Raw genomic sequence first — 17,840 nt, forward strand, 5'->3', positions numbered from 1 at the left:
CATTTCAGGCAAATGGGACCATTTTCTAAATTTTTGAAATCAAAGACCAACCCTTGGATTGAAGACAAAACGTGGTATAATTGCCCAAAGAACCAATAACATACGAACAACACCACCGTGAAGCATTCGGCGCCCTCACGTCACCCCCCAAAAATCTTTTTCCCAGATCTCCCAATGATGGACGGATTGCATCCCGGATCCCCGATCGCCCCGGAATGGACGGCAGGCCAGCTTCATTTCCACCTCCAGTGGAGGGAGACCACCTATTTAGCGGTAAGGCCACCGGGATGATAGCGGATCAGCCGCAGGGGGGCTTGGGAGGGGCGGTCTTCGCATCAAACCTCCGCTTTTGGAGAGGCCGCATCTCGCCAGTTTACAGCTTCAATTTCCATATCATTAGGCTCGTCCGCCAAGCTCGTTCGTGGCCGCTCTCCATTAATCCGCAACGTCGCGTACGAAAACCGCCAGTAAGCGTGCCTGGCTAATTTCCTTTTCCCTCCCCAATGCGTGGCTAGCCTTTTGCAAATAGTAGACCAAGGCGGCATGTTGCACTTTTTCTTGTTTAGCGAGCGAGCGGGAAATGGAGGAGGAGGAGGAGGAGGAGTAGGAGCCCAATTGCGCCTCCTCAGCTCATTACCCACACCTGGATGGGACCGCGGGGATCCTAATTTAAGTCGCTTGTTAACAACGCCCTAATGCGTCCTGACAGCAACAAGAAAAGGGATGAAGGAACCAGGGAAAAGAGCTTAAAAAGGGGGATGAGTGCCGAGGCTCCAAGGCGTGAAAAGGCTGTCCAATCAGACGATGGCGACCGCTTGGCTTCTCGCTTTGGATAGCCTCGGAAACGGCGTCAGTCAACCAATCCGTTAGCTTCCTTTGCCGTTAGTAAACTGGTGAAGGGGGCTAATGGAAGCAGGTGAAATCCAATCAGAGTCTATAACAGGGGTCGGGAACCTTTTTGACAGAGAGAGCCATAAACAATTCATATTTTCTAATGTTATTTTTTGAGAGCCATTCTCGGAATTGAAAAGTAAAAATATATGAAAGTGTCATTTTTATTTTTTTTTGTCATTTCATCACTTTTAACGTACAAAAAGTCTCTGATTTCTTTTGACAACATTGTTATGTGGTGGCTTACAAAATCAGTATCAATGATATCATGCATGCAGAAGAGTAATAAAAACAAAATTATGATTAAAATAGGGATACAGGTAGTGTCAACGCCGCAGTGACGCTCTTGTTAGTGCGTTCGGGACTCAGCTCTCTCACCAATGGTTTCCATATTTTACCTCACAGGTTAGTGGAGAGCCATATGTACCCATGGAAAGAGCCACAAATGGCTCCCGAGCCATAGGTTCCCTACCCCTGGTCTATAAGAATGGATTTGGGTTTTTTCGTATTGTTGACTCGGTCGGATACTTGGACTTCTTTTCTTTTCAAGCAAAAATGCAATTTCTTTTCAGCGTTTTTATACCGTAAGTCAGTGCAAATGGCGGAGCGATCGCTAATACGAGAGGAGTATATACTACCGCATTTTGCCGTTTAATATATGAAATTATTTGTGCTTTTTTGAGCCTCCCGTTTGTGCGCCATTTAATATACCCCTGTCGTTTAATATACCCGGTATATTACTCAACTTTTTTGGCAAGATTTGTATGGTGTTCATGGGGTCATCATTATAGATGCTTAAGTTCATTAAAATTCCAAGTCAGACTTTATTTAGAAGTAAGTAGTTTTAACCTGAGCAGTAAGTAGTTTTAGTCTGCAAAACGTTGATGCACCCCGTCACGGCATAAAGAGTGCGTAGTGGATCGTACCTTCCCGTTTGTGCGCCATTTAATATACCCCTGCCCTTTAATATACCCGGGTATATTAAATGTGGGGGTATATTAAACAGCAAAATATGGTACCGTATTTATCTTACCTTGTAAGAAAAAATAAAAATCATCCACTCACTCCTTCACAACCTGGCTTTTCTCTTAAGAAAGTCTGTTGCTGACAGCGATTTGGAGTCTTTGTCCGACTAGTAACTACTACTTACTGCTGAAAAAAAGTCTGACTTGGAATTAATGAACTTAAGTATCTATAATTAAGCACCCATGAACATCATACAAATCTTGCCAAAAAAGCTGAGTTGCCGTTTAATATAGTAAACGGGAGGGGTATATTAAATGGTGCACAAACGGGAGGCTCAAAAAAGCAAAAATCATTTAATATACCCGGGTATATTGGGTCATGTGTTTTCCTATTGTGAGGACATTTGTGTGCATCATTTTGGGAATATTTTGAAGGGAAGACAAAAGCAAACGACCCTCGATAGGTTGCATCTGAAAGTCAGGGTGGAGGGGGGGGGGGGGGGGGGGGGGGGGCATTTGAGCCAACCTGGGAGAAGAAAGGTATTAAAATTTCAAACTAAATTAGAATGAAGTTTAGTGTAAGGTTAAATGAAACGTATTTTTGAGTGTGTCTGCATCCTAATCCAAGTTCATTTCAAGTTGTTTATGTTATGTTACTAGCGTGTTGCCATGCAAAAATGCTCCCACCGCCCAATCCAATATCCTGTTGTTGTTGGAACGAATTAATTTGTTTTTTGTTCATTTCTATGGGAAACGTTCATTTGAGTTACGAATAAAACGACAAACGAGCTCAGTCTCGGAACGCATTAAGCTCGTATCTCGAGGTACAACAAATATTTTTATCGCCCAATTTGACTCGACCTGCCAGTCTCGGTAATTATTTTGTCAATCCTCTTTGACGAGATCCTTTTTTTTTAACGAGTAGTGATAAAATTCCTCCCTCCCTGCGTGTCGCCACAAAGCCAAACATTCAAATGATACATTTCCTCCAATAAAATCACCTAGACATTATTTTTCTTTCCCGGCAGAAAATTGCCAGGCCGATATTGTGCAAAAAAAAAAAAAAAACAGTTGGATTGCCTCAACAATGGCGCATTGTTTGAAGAGTTAAGTCCGCTGGACAGTATGGGATGGCGGGGCTTAAAATAGGGAGAAAAAGTTCTTTTTAAAGGCCTTATCGGGCTTCCAGAGAGGAAGCCGGCGCTTCAGCACCACCCACGTGATTTCGGGCCAAAGCAGATTATGAATATGCAATATTTGTTGTCGTCCTTGCCGCAGCCTCCCGTGGTGCTAACGCGAGCCCACTGTTTATGCTAAGTTATTCTCCTCCTGATTGGAAAAGTAATAGTGGGGAGCCTGGAGCACGTAGATATGACTTTTAATTTGGTTTGGCCACGCGGCGGGCCGCTTTAGAAACAAGAAAGATGGCGGCGCGATCTAAGGCAGACAGAGATGAATTTACCCGTGGCTTTTTTTTTAATACGCTCTCGTGGTGGGCGTGGCCTGAGTGGGGATTGAATTTGACGCTTGGCTTTTTGACAATGACGGAGGAAGTGAATGAGGAAGAGAACCAGGTCATTTTTAACTGATTTTTTTTGGTTAAGATATCATTTTTTAGGGGGTGAGAGCAGTCTTGGGTAAGATATTTTCGTCAAAAATACCGAAAATGCTACTTAACGTCGAGGCAAAGTGCTCAATCTAGCAATTCGCGGTTCGGTCGGATGGAAAAAAATATGTTAATCGTGATTGCGTTGGAGGAATTTTCCGATACGTACCGTGTTTTTTGGACTATAAGTCGCACCTGAGTGTAAGACAAAGAATGCACGATAAATGTATGAAAATTCCCTATGTAGATGTAATTTATTTAGTTTTTAGGGGGAAAAGTATATTTAAGTCGCAATGGAGTTTAAGTTGCATTTTTGGGGCGCCGTTTTTTATTTTATTTTTCAGAAACAAAGAACAAACGTGTACAATAAAGTAACAGTAAAATAGGAAACAAGAGACAAACTATGTAAAAATTTTTTTTTGTTTTTAGGGGAAAAAACTATATTTAAGTTGCACTGGACTTTAAGTTGCATTTTCGGGCGACATTTTTTCTTTTATTCCTCAGAAACAAAGAACAAATAATGTAGAATAAAATAACAGTAAAATAGGAAACGAGAGACAAATTATGTAAATTAACTATGTAAATGTAATTTATTTAGTTTTTAGTGGAAAAAAACTATATTTAAGTCACACTGGAGTTTAAGTTGCATTTTCGGGGCACCGATTTTTCAGAACAAACATGACAAATTATGTAAATTCACTCTGTAAATGTAATTTATTTAGTTTTTTATAACTTTAATATGGCATTACTAACAATTCTTCTGAATGAACCATTTTTATGAAGACAATGATTGCTTTTCTTACAAAAAAACAACTAAAACACCGACCACCACATTATTGAAATTGAGTCGTTAAGTGACTATGTCTTCCTGACCAACCACAAACCGGGATTTAAACTACATTAGACACTTTTTGGGGTTTATTTCAAAAAGAAAAGGATGCCATTTTGTGCCCGAGCAAAGTCCGACGTGCCCAATTGAGGAAAAGTGAGCTAACTTTGACTAGTTTGTGTTTGTTTTAGCGAAGCGGGTCAATGTCAAAAGATCATTGCAAACAGGCTCCTTATCTCCTTTTTATCCGCCGCCGCTTTTTCAGTCCCGCTTGTCCAATGAATCAAAGTTTAAGAGCTTTTTTTGCGGCCGCAAATAATCTCATTACGTTTTGCGGGGGGGATCGAGAGACCGCTCCCGTGAACTCCTTCCTAGTTAATTATTAAAAACACCGATGCTCTTGTCACTTTCCATAAATCCCGTTTTAACGCTTCGGCCCCGCGTGTGGCCGTCCGCGGGAGGTGTAAAACGGGAAGCCGAGTGACCTCCGCCGTTGGATGATTGATGGGCGCGTTTTGATTTTGATGAGCTGTCGCCAGTTTGTTCGGGGCTCGGATATTGTTTTATTGTGGAGGTTCATTGTAAAGCACTTTGGGCTGAATTGTGATTTACAAATTAATTTGCCTTGCGCCACGCTTCATTTACAGTTGTTCTAGGAAATTGGATTACTGTATTTTCCAGACTATAAGTCGCACTTAATTTGCGACACCGACGTCTTGTTGTGTTTTTTTAAGGCTATACAGTGGTACCTCGACATACGAGCAATTTGAAATACGAGTGAAATTTGAGCAAATATTTATCTTGAGATACGAGACAAATTCCCCTTACAAACCCCCCCAAAAACTTACAAACACCGTACGACGTGTCGTACGGTGTTTGTAAGGTTTTTTGGGGGTTTGTAAGGGGAATCATAATCATTTATAAGGGCAGTTATCGGCACAGGTTGACAGGTATGCGATTGGCCATTTATTTTGAACGATCTAACCCTCGGAGACCTTATTTTTTTGTCTTTGCCTGCACGTGTGGCCACTTTCGGCCACTGCAACAAACTTACATAGATCCCTTTGCTTGATAGTGCCAAAATCGAAATCCATTAAAGTTACTGGCGTGAACAGTTTGAATATTGCAATCATCTCTGCACTTTTACGTCTCCTATCGCATGGTAGAAAAATGACGATTGTCGCTAGCTTACGCGTCTCAAAAGTTCCGCTATCCATGGACGACCACAATCGCGGTCACCGTTTTTTGGTGATTCCGGAAAAATTGCAAGCTAGTGAACGAACGTTTCTGGATCGCTTTGCTGACTCACCAAAGCTTTCTCCAAACAAATGCAACCCGAATACTTCCTTCGTTCCTTCCCTCGCTCTTATCGCCAAGGACAGAGAAGGTAATGCGCTCTGATCTTCTTGACACTTTTTGAAGCTGGCCAACCATTTTTTTTGTGCCTACGCTTGCTCCCTCAAGACCCCGGTTATAAATTGTTGACAACCACCGGTAATTACTGATGTGTGCTCCGATAGCCCGAGCCTCCGAGTCCAAGGAGGATAAGAAGATAAAGCCGATAGTTTTCAGTCCGCCACTTTGTCATATATAATCACGACCATTCCGTTCCCAATAATCCACTTTGGACGCTCTTTGATTCAATTCTCCTCCGTCCAAACTTGCCGTTTCATTCCGGTGGCGCCCGCCATTAAAAAAAAGCTAATAAAATTAAAATCATCATCGTATTCCGACACAGATGGCATTTCGATTGTATTCGTGTTTGCGTCTTTCGGCGAAACGAGTCAAAAAGCCACTCCTTCCCTTTCTTCTCATCTCTAATTAGCGTGCAACGAATCGTGTTATTTTTACGCTATTTGTCTTCCGGGGCTGATTTTCCCACACCCGCCCAAACTGGCAACCCAAAGACGAACGCAAAAGCACGGCGTCACGCTGTGAGGTTTGGGAAATGGAGGAAATTGCGTGGCGCTAGCGGGAGGATTTTCTTCTTGACATCGTAATTTATTATTCCATTTGCTCTTAACATCTGGGCGTCCATTCATTCTTTTCTTTGTGATGGCAAGTCTTCAATTTGTCCATTGCGTGCACTTTCTTTTTGTATGGATTGGCGCAATTTCCATCCTAAAGCTCCTCCTCCTTTGCAAGATTTTGTACAAAAAATTCCAACGCCTGGCTCTAGAGGTGACTGTGTAGTTCCCTTCAAAAGGAGTGCTAAATTAGCCAACGCACCTTCTCTCTTCATACTTAGATTAGATTAGATAAAATAACTTTATTCATCCCGTATTAGGGAAATTTCATTGTCACAGTAGCAAGAGGGTGAGAATACAGACACAGTAAAAGACAGTTTAGACATAAATAAATAGGTAATAAATAAGTAAATGAATAAATACATAAATATATTTTTAAATAAATATTCTTTCTAGCTTCCTCAAAATGCATGGATTGATTTTTCTGCCATTTATCTCATTAAATATCCAATTTAAAAAGAGGTTTTCATCTAAATTAAAGCTTGTTTTTATATCTTAATAGTTATTTCAATTAAATTGCATTCCAAATTGAGGAAAAAATAATAGCAATTTAATCATTTATTCTGCAACTTCAGATTTAAAGTAAACATTGTATTTATTTATTGTGTTAAAGTACAAAAAAAAAGGCCAAATCCAGAACACATTATTTCATAAATAAACCTTTTTTTCTGTCCAAGTTTTCCATTTTTCTCATTAAAAATAGACTGTAAAAAAACTTTTAAAAGAATTTTAACACCTGTTTCGGAGGCGTCCAAACTTCCCTAACGAGACGAGAATGAATCCCATTTCTTGATTTATTTTTTTAAACCTCCACAAGACAAACAAAAGCATCTCCATGAATGTAACACCTACTGATTAAAACGCCGCTTGCATTATGCCGGATCTCCTTCATAAATAAATCAACCTCAAACTCAATTTGGACTTTGCTTGGGCACTCTACATCACAAAGATTCCTGATTTGCACCCTCGCGTGCGATGGTTCCTTTCACCGAATATTTCCTTGAAAGAAAGTCAAGAAGAGCCCACCATTGAGAGACGGCCCTGATTTAAATAAATCCCATTATCAACGTGCTGAGGTAGCGGTTACATGACCGGAAAAAAACGGGCCAATGACAAAGAGGACAAAGGAGAGCCGGCGCGACGTAAAATGGCGTCAAAGGGAAACAAAAGGGAGGACGGAGACCAAGCCACGCCTTCGCTTGGCGGTCCGAGCAATTTACGGTTTTAACCCCGACGCCGCCGGTCGACGATAATGAGCGCGGCACCCCCGTCTGGGTCACCTTGTCTCGCCGACGTCTTCAACCGGGGACGCTTATGGATTCATGACATGCGTACGGTCGCTTTGAATTAGGCGCTAATATAGCAAGGCTAGCGCCGGACGGGAATTAGTAAGGGAGATCCGGCAGGAAATGAGTGGGTTTTAATTGGCGGGTTTTACGTTCGTGGGGACGCTTTGCCCTTCCTTGTCTGGGGGAGGTTTTAAAAAAATCGAGAAATGGGATTGGCCGCTTGTTTAGATGGCATTCGTTTTTGTTTCGTTAGGGAAATTTGGACGCCGTGTTAAAATTAGGCGGAAGTTTTGTACGGTCTTGTTTTAATGAGAAAATGGAAAACTTAAAAAATATATATTAGTTATGAAATAATGCGGTCTGGATTTGGCCTGGTTTGATGTATGTAAGCAAGGTAAACATAGTTATATAAATTGGAATGGATAACATTGTCACAGTAGCAAGAGGGTGAGAATACAGACACAGCAAAATACATTTTAGACATAAATAAATAGATGATACATATGTTAATAACTAAATGTATGTATATATATATACATATATAAATAAATAAGCGTGTTGCTGAAAAAAAAAATATATATATATATATATATATATATATATATATATATATATATATATATATATATATATATATACATATACGCATAGATACATATACATACACATAGATGCACATGAATACATACGGTAGGTCTTAACAATGTTCATTTTAAAACAGATGTGGAACAATCGTGGAGTTTTTAAATTGATATTCCTGTCTTTGAAATGCAATTTAATCGAAAAAGCTATTAAACTATCAAAAAACAAAGCTTTCATTTGTATGAAACCCTCTTTAAATTGGATATTTAATGAGATAAATGCAAGAAAAATCAATCCATGCATTTTGAGTAAGGAAGTCATTTTCCTGTCGAGTTGTGATTGGCCATGTTCTTCACACACTTTATTGCGAGCTAAACTTTTTTTTTTTAAAACATACTTTTAGGCTCCACCTTTTCAACTTTTGCCTGCTTTCTTAAGAGCATTTTGCAGGACCATATTTGCATTCCCCACAATTTCCGCTTCACCTGAATAACCGACTTTAAAAGCTGCCACGTTGAAAAGCCTGACTTTGGAAGCTTTCCTTTCCCATTCACCCTGAAAGCAGCGTGTCAAAGAAGTCGAGAAGTTGAGGGCAGCTCGCGGGAAACATTTCAATCCCACCGAGCTCCAAAACGACAAAGGCCGCGGGGTCACGTGACCCGCATCGACCTTTTGCAAAACCCCGTTTTGAATAACCGCCGACAACCCCAACATAAATCCGTGGCTGTGAATATTTATAAGACGTTTCGCCCGAACGCCATCCCGGGGAGAAATATATCTGCCGGTCCTTCTCGCTGCAACAAATGCTTTTCTAAGCACATAAAAAGAAAAAAAAATGGCTTAGATGCATTCCTCTGCGCACTCTCGTTCCGATTATCGCCGCTTTTCACCTTGAATGTCTGACACGACTTTATGGGAAGGTAAAGGACTTAAACGCGAATGTCACGGCACATTGGCGGCGCTTTAGTGGACTGGCGATGGCTCTCTGCGTGAGGATGTTAAAATGCAACGGCGTAGCGGCGAGCTATTTTCAGACGCTCCGGCGGCGGCGAGACGTTTCTATAGTTCGCCCTTTCAGGGAAAGTTTCTTTCAAATCAAATCAGGCCAGACGGAAAGGCGGACATTTTTGATCCAAATGCAGTCCAACTGCTAGTTACAGAGTGGCAGCTTGTCAATTTAACGTCGCGGCCTGCTGGGTTTTTTTCAAGTTAGGGTAAAAAATAAGTCCCGACCTGCTGCGGAAAGGCATTAAAATGATTGCACAGTTTGGTATTTAATGTATTTTTTTTAAAGGGAAAGTTTTTTGCTAACATACTCTCCTTTTAGATAAAGATCAAGTGTTCATTTTTTGGCGAGAATGCTAATTTATAGGCGTAATGAAAAGTTTTTATGATGTTTGCTAAATGTTGACAATTTGTTCCGAGTCGAGAACAGTTGAAAAATAATAACGCAAACAGCGCAAAAAGAGATAAAGCAGAATATGGTTAAAATTGGAACAGGTTGATGAGCGTAAGCATGGCCATGTTTGGTGGAATTGTCTTTTTGAAGGGGGCGGGGCTTCGTTTGGGAGTGGTGTCGCGCTTGGATTGGGCGAAAGAGTTTTTGCGTATTTGTGGGCAATGTCTATCTTAAAATGTCACATCAATCAATTATAAATGTCATATTATGTGTTTCCGTTAACTGTTGATGTATTGTCTTGTTTTTGGTAGAATTGTCTTTTTGAAGGGGCGGGGCTTCATTTGGGAGTGGTGTCGCTCTTGGATTGGGCAAGAGATTTTTGCGTATTTGTGGTCAGGGCAATGTTAATCTTAAAAATGTGACATCCATCAATTATAAATGTTTTCGTCAACTGTTGGCATATTGTCTTGTTCTTATTACTTACGATCTAATTTTCTTGCACACTTTTTTTCTGCATGTTTGCAAAAATTCTCCGAATTCATTCACTTTTAACATCGCTTATCCTTGCCGCGATCGCGGGGTGCTGGAGCCTGTCCCAGCTGACTTTGACTGGAGTAAAAATACTATTTCCCTTTAAAAACTAGGGTTATTGTTGACAGAATTTTGTTTTTTTAAACGCTAGCATCCCCAAAAGCACCATCCTCCCATTTTTTTTGCCAGACAGGAATTGGCACAGTTGGTGAAGACAGTGCAAATAATCAACCTTAAATATGGCTTATTTTTTATATCAAGTATCGTCATAATCCAAGAAAACCTCTGTCCAAAGTGTCCCAGTTACCCACGCCGGCGTGGCAGCACACCACCTGATAAACCCAACGCTTTCGGGATTCATTCTTATCCCCCTGTTTTTTGTCGTGGCTACCTGTCAAACCGTCTTTTAAATTCCCCCCCAAAAAATCACATTATCATGCCAGTTCTTTACGATAGCAGAGCAATAGATCAAGTTGTCTTCCCTTATTTGTCTTCATTTCGGCTGGACTTTGAAACTGCAGCGTAGGCGGGATAACTTCACTAAATGACCGACACTTTCAAGATGAGTTTTTCCTGGTAAAAAAAAGACAAAACTTTATTTGTCGATGTTTGGAAAAAGGGTTAGTGAAAATTTGCCAGCCTTTACAGTTAAAATGGATTCATGTGTATGATTGTCAATGACAACGAAAGAGAGAAAAGGGGATATTTATAGAGGTATTTTGCAAAAAAATACATATATCGTAAAATATCATATATAGTCTACTTACAAATGCCTCCACGTATTTTTTTTTAAATACTTTTTTTGTAAAACCAATCTTGTCTTCCCAATTTTGGATTTAATCCGGATCGTATCGGTCACTGGTAGCAGACGAAAATATTTTTGATGCATTCCCCTATCACTATACAAATATAGCGCGTCAACAAGCAAATACCCCTACCCACACAGTCAAGCTGTCAGCGTCATCTTGAATTTAGTGCACCGACTGATTGGGCACCTCGTCCACTTCCGAGAAAAAAAATTAGACATTTAAGTGCGCCCTATGTGAGTAAATGTGCCGTGTTGCATTTGTACGTTTTTTAAAATCGTTTAATAAGGGGAATTGCAATCATTAATAAGGGGAGCAATTAGCCGAAGTTGACAGGTATGATAGTATGATATCCTCTTTTTATTTGTTGACGCTTTGCTCCTTGAACACTAGGGGCGTCATTTCTGCGAGACCACCTAATGGGCAAAGTGTCTTGAAAAAGTCACGCAAGTTTGGAAACTAGCACCGTGTGTACATTTCTTATCTATACTGTTGCTGACATGACTTAAGAGGACCTGGCTTTCTTTCATTTCTTCGCGTGACGCTGCCGCTTGTCACTTCGTTTTTCGCAAAGCGGACAGCTAAGACCAATGTTTTTGCCTCGCGTGTTTGCCACACTATATTAGCGTCTGCCAGATTATTCTTTTTGCGCTGAGTTTGCCGAATAGACGTGCGTGTCCTCCACCTTGTCCGGCGTGTGGAAATACTTTGAGCTCCACTCATCTGTCTTTGTTTAATGCGGCTACAGGGCGGAGGCAAAGATGAATGCAGTTAATAGGCTGTGACACAGCCATTAAAGACAGCCCCGCCCCCTCAAGTGAGTGTAAATGTTTGGCTCACCTCACTTCTTTCATCCCATAATGTTTTACTTTCATCTTTTTTTTTGGACCCTCCTAAAGCCTCGGTGGTTTTTGAGTCTCGATAATGCATCAAAATCTGGATTAATTCATTTTGAATGTAGTCATTACTGTGTAAAGAAGTCATACCTGGCAACCTCGGCCAATTGCTTCCCTTATTAATGATTGCAATTCCCCTTATTAAGCGATAAAATGCAACGCGGCACATATTTACTCACGTAGGGCGCACTTAAAAGTCATTTTTTTTTCTCCAAAGTGGATGGGGTGCCCAATCAGTTGGTGCACTAAATTCAAGATTCCATAGATGTCGCTGTATGACGCTGACAGCTTGACTGTGTGGGTAGGGGTACTTGCTTGCTGACGCGCTATATTTATATAGTGCAAAGATGGATGTATGCATGTGCATATCATGCTTTTAGCATGACAACATTAGCAGTCGACAATGACATTTTCGACTCCTAACAGTGACTGAGACGATCCGGATTAGAGCCCAAATGGGTAAAACAAGATCGGTTTTACAAAAAAAAACGTACTTAAAAAAATCCCGTCCAAAAGTTGCCATACGGCGTACACAATTTAAATGATAAAAAATGTATAAAATATGAGAAAATGTATATATTGGCAGGTATGACAAGTATTTGTGGGTGTCTGAACAAATTCAATACTATTCATAATTGGGGGCATATTGACAACCTCCATGCAGTATTTTTTTTATGAATTATTTAAAGTAAATTAAAATGAGCTGCAACTGCTTATTTCAAAATGGTGCAGCCTTCAGTTAAAGACTTTTCAGATTGAACAGTTTACCATTTTTTTTTCTTGGGCTAAGAAAGAAATTTAGATTTTTATGATTGAACATCGTTTTTTTTTAACGCTATCCCATTTGAAGCCTCGCCGTTCCCATGGTTACCATCGCCCTTCCTCCCTTCTTTCAAGGTTATCGGCATCTCTGACTGGGCCATTTTTAACATGATACCACTTTTCCCACCTTTCTACATAAAACCAATCGATTCCGACTAAACATTCGCAATTGCCTGACTTTTGGGCCGATTCCCCCCCCCCCCCCCCCCCCCCCCCAAAAGCCCCACTATGCCCTCCCACCGGTGCCGCAAAATCAATTAGAAAGCTCATCTTCTCCAGCTATCGACGTTTCTCAGCGTAACGAGATATGTTTTCAACCACTGACCATCGCCTCGGCGCAGGCGGTCATCTCTTTCATGAGTAAAAAAAATAAAAAATAAAAATAGTGCTGATGCCTTTGGTGTTCCATACTGAAATAACGAGCGTCCCATTACCTGATGGGAAGAAATATGATATCTTCTGGAGTGCTGCTGAGATTTACAAAGCTTTAATAAAGTCCAAATGTAGCAGCAAATTTTAAGGCCAAAAAAATCAACAATGACACTTGCGATTAGAAGGTTTCAGGATTTTCATATAATTATATTGACCATCCATATTTTTCAGACTATAATTGGCGTTTTTTTTTGGATTAGATTGGATTGGATAACTTTATTCATCATAACTGCCATTGGGAAAAGACTGACAAAATCGGAAAATTCTACTTTCCAACTATGATATAGGATTTTTTATATTAGGCAGTTGGGGTTGTAAGTCGTGACTCACTAACTTTGGTAAGCCCGTCTTTGTAAATACAGTAGTTAGTCCTTGTTTATTTGTTATTTGCAGTGGTGTGCCGTCAGGGCCTTCAAGGCCTTCTCTGCTGGCCTAAGAAATATCTGAATCACAGACTGATGTTAATTATATTTTGTCCATGAATACTTATTAAATAATTCCAAATTGTCTGTTAGCTTCCCCCATTTTAGTGCAATTTTTGCCGTTTCGCCATTGACGTCCATCGCTGTCTTTTCCCAAGGAAAATTAGTATTTGTATTTAATCAATAAATGCTGTTTTCGGCTGGATTTTACCTCATTTTCGGGCAATGTTTGCCGGTACACCATTGACGTTCATCGCTGTCTTTTCCCGGGAAAAAATCACCCCCCTGGCCCGGTTGTAATGTTTGAAAAGCTCCAGTATTCTTATTTAATCATTAAATGCTGCTAGGAAGTGGATTTTACCCTATTTTTGTGCATTGATTTATTGATTATTTTTATGTGTTGCAGCTGTAGCTGCAGTAGAGGTTTTATAGCCATAAAATAGTTTTTGAGAGTTGGATTGATTGGTTGAAGGCGCTACGAGAAAATGCATGGACCGCCACTGGTTATTTGTAGTCTTTATTTTTCAAATTGTCCTCTTGCGAGATTGTCAACGGATTATCGGGATGTAAAGACAGAAAACCAGTCTGCCAGCTAACAATTTTTATAGAAAATGGGTCGATGTAATATTGAAGGACAGCTGTTGTTTGTTAACGGTCCGAGAGGGGGGCTTGATCCGTCTTTAACGTCGACGAATGAACCCGCCTGACACTGTCGTCCTCAATAATTGTCTCGAAGACGGTCAGACAATTTTCCAGACCCGCAACTTGGAAGTATATAAAAATGGATCTCTTTGTCCGGAGACCCGGAGCCATTTGGGATTCGTCAAGCGTGAAATCTTCATGAAATGAGTGTATCAATAAGAGAGGACGGGGGGGAGGGGCCGGGGGGTGCAGGAGGCAGAGACTGTTGGCAGACAGTGATGAGGTTGAGATGAGCCAGATGCTAAAAAAAGACAATATTATTTTCATTGAAGTCATCGCCTCGCCTCGGCGGAATGGAGCGGCAAATTCAACAAGCCGATCACGTTACATGCGTCTTATCTTGTATCTGTATTCCCCTAATAACACCCGATAAATGCTTTGTATTGCACAGTTTTGTGGCAGGGCGCCTGCGGAATTGAAATTCTTTGCCACGGCATCAAGCGCTCGCTTCTTTTCATTCTCTTTTGTCAGAGTCGCTGAACACACAAAGGCGTAAAAACCACAAACGGCATGCAAAAGGAGCCTGGCGAGGGTTTGAACATCATTTAAGACATGAGGGACATGATTCAAATCGACGAGATTTACACCGTAGGCTCAGGTGCGGCGTTCTGGGATCAAACCCGGAAGCGTTGTGACGGCTTTTCTGGAACAGTTTGTGTTGACTTTATTCCCTATTGTAGTACTTGTTCCCCTTGAATGAGGCCTTTTTTCCAGCTAAAATTCCATTTTCAGCCAATCCGGATTGAAAGTGGATCACTGTTTTTTGTAGTCTGAACACTCACAAAGCGGATTGAAACCACGTACTAACTAGTTTCATGTCCGATATGGACCAGAAGCTTTTCAGTCCGAACAGCTCAGATGGCTTTTGATGGTTGCGTTACTGATAGGTTCACCAATAGATATAATTTAATATAAGGAAGACATCGGAACGCATAGCTTTTCTTGCAAGAAGAGAATCGATCCTGACTCGTCCTCGTCTCAGATCATTCTCAAGAACCGAATCCTCTCCTGCCCATTTAGTTGCATTAGAGTCAAAACAATTAAGGTTATCTATTCAAAACAATTGCATAAGAGGTAAACCGAACAACACAATTAAGGTCAAAACCCTTCATTGCCACGGGTCCAGATCCGATACGGAATAATTTGCAATTTGAACCGTCAGTCCTAAAAATCGGATTTGAAGAGGATTGGAATCGGGGATAAGGCGACCGCATACTTTTTTTAAAATTTCACTGTAGTTAAGGACGTTAATAGGGGACACGTCACCCCTGTTTTCTAAGTCTGTTTCTTCTGAATGCCCATTCGCAAGCATCATAAGAATCCAAAACCCGAAACTTTTTAAACCCCCCAAAAAGCCCGATTAAAGCGAAGAGACTGTTTCAAGTTGAAGATGTCGTCCTTTAACGAATCAAAGGATCCGTTTCAAGGTCAAATCTGATTGGCTCTTCGTGGCTCATTGCCGTTTAGATGCCTAACGTTAACTTGTTTTCGGGGTGACATCTACCACCTGATTTGAGGGTTAAAAAATGGCATCCAAAAGCCTTTCTTAAAGTGGTCTGCAGGGTCTTGCTTTTTCCATTTCTCTGGGATCGAGAGGGAGTACCTGAAAATGAGAACAGGGGTAGAGAAATAATTGCTTTCTTGTCTTTTTGGGCTCCTCCCCCCAAATGAGAGGGGTTGGAGGTGCTTTGAAAGGGGAATTGGTGCGGGTTTAAATGGCTGTATGAGACCAAAGTTATCTTTCTGCCACAATCTGCTGATGTGGCACATTAAGTGAATAATGTATTCAAAGTTGGAACCAAAAACACGGGCTGACTATAGAATTATAAAACACAATAGCTTTTGCGCAGTGTATTATTATTCCAGGCCGTCAAAATTCAGCCCGACTCAAAAAGTACCGTCCATGATTTCCGTATTCAAGCATATAACGTTTTTAATTCCGATATCGACACGCAACGACAAAAACCCAAACGTAGGTGCGCCGTAACGCGATGCCGTGCCGTTTTTAGCATCGTTAAGATGATTAAATCCGAGCCAATTATTCACATTTGCAGGCGCCAAAGCAAACTTTTGCAGACGAGATTGTTTTTCGAACCCCGAGGATGGCGTGATCTAAAAACGTCAATCGTTGCAATGTAAACACTCGTCTAATTAGCTGTGGATGATAGGCTGCCCATCCATTACGTCCTTAATTGGCTTCCAATCAGCGCAAATAAAACACACCATCACACGTCGCAGCCTGCGTCATCACGTCAGATGATTTCATTTCCTCTTAAATGATCAGGATGAGTAAATAAACTCCATTTGTCGGTTTGTTGTTTGTCGCCTGGACAAATGCGACAGGAATTTTATTCGAAATGGATTCCTGCTGCTCTTGAGTTCGCTAACACTTACGCCATTTAAATAAAAGTGCAGAATATTACCGTGTACCTGCCAAGAGATTTACGTATTATCTCGCATATTAGCCGCATCTGCGTATAAGCCGTACCCTTCAAATTGCCTTAAAATGGTTGAATTTGACAATTTCTCTCGTATAAGACGCCCCCGATTCACAATTTTCACCTCCATAATCATGGTTTTAATAGAGTACAAATGTGTTACTTTAAAGGGAAAATCTTAAGAAAATTAATCGCACCTAATATTGCCGAGATACTGTATGAATCAAATTTAATTCAATTAACTTTATTCATAAATTTTAGTTTAAAATTTTAGTTTCCCTTCAAATTGCCTTGCATGAATTTGACACTTTTCTTTTGTATAAGATTCACAATTTTCACCTCCATAATCATGGTTTTAATAGTACAAATGTTTTACTTTGAAGGGAAAATATTAAGAAAAATCATCGCACTTGGACAAATTTGAAGAGGAAGTCACATGAGCAGTACAACCAAGAAGTCAAACAAGCAAGTGAGTGAGTTTTTTCATGTTTTATGCCACATACAGTTCTTTTCTTGAATTTCATTCATAGACGTCAATATAAATGTCCTTATTTTCCTTCTCTACTTCTAAACAAATGACCGTATCGGCCGCAGAGTCTTGCGTTATGGCGTTCCGACCTTGCAGTTTCGTCTAATTTGTGCGCCTATAATCCGTACCCCCGACTCCGTCCTCATGTTTTTAGCGACAAATACGGCTTATATGCGAGAAACTCATTTTTTCTAGCACCTCCCCAACGTCTTTGGCATCTCAAAAACACAACAGAATCCTCTCTCCTCTCCGCAAAGCTCCGCCAGGCGAGCGAGTAGCATCTCGGGGCGCCGGCGTTCTTTGGAAATAAAGTTCCTTTTGAAAGAAGAACCCCGAGTGGATTTTCCCAACAGCCGACTGACGCAAAGAAGAGACTGTCATTATGCTGTTCAGTGAAGCGGCAATATCTGAAGCCGCCTTGGGACTTAGGGGGTGCCTGTACAAAGGCTACCTGTCTGCCTGCCTGCCTGGCCCTCGCTGTCTATCTACCTGAATGCTCGGGTGCATGCTTGTCTTTCATCTGCTTTGTCAGATGGCAACTCTCTGCGCGCACCTCACCCTCACCCCCCGGGGATCAAACTCACTGCTCTGAGACGCCGGGCCAGATAATAAGAGTGTCCCTTGGAAGATTACTGGGAGTCGCTCACTCGCTTCCATCTCCTGACACCCTTGCG

The 17,840-nt window shown here is 41.0% G+C and overlaps 1 long non-coding RNA gene across 1 annotated transcript; it reads left to right on the top strand.

The window, feature by feature from the left end:
• Positions 1 to 17,106, top strand: LOC144093238 (uncharacterized). The gene is made up of 3 exons (XR_013306245.1): positions 1 to 74; positions 167 to 273; positions 17,021 to 17,106. It is a non-coding gene; the product is annotated as an uncharacterized LOC144093238 (long non-coding RNA).
• Positions 17,107 to 17,840: the final 734 nt, after the last annotated feature.

Source organism: Stigmatopora argus, chromosome 18 (genome assembly GCF_051989625.1).
Source record: "Stigmatopora argus isolate UIUO_Sarg chromosome 18, RoL_Sarg_1.0, whole genome shotgun sequence".
Lineage (NCBI taxonomy): Eukaryota > Metazoa > Chordata > Actinopteri > Syngnathiformes > Syngnathidae > Stigmatopora > Stigmatopora argus.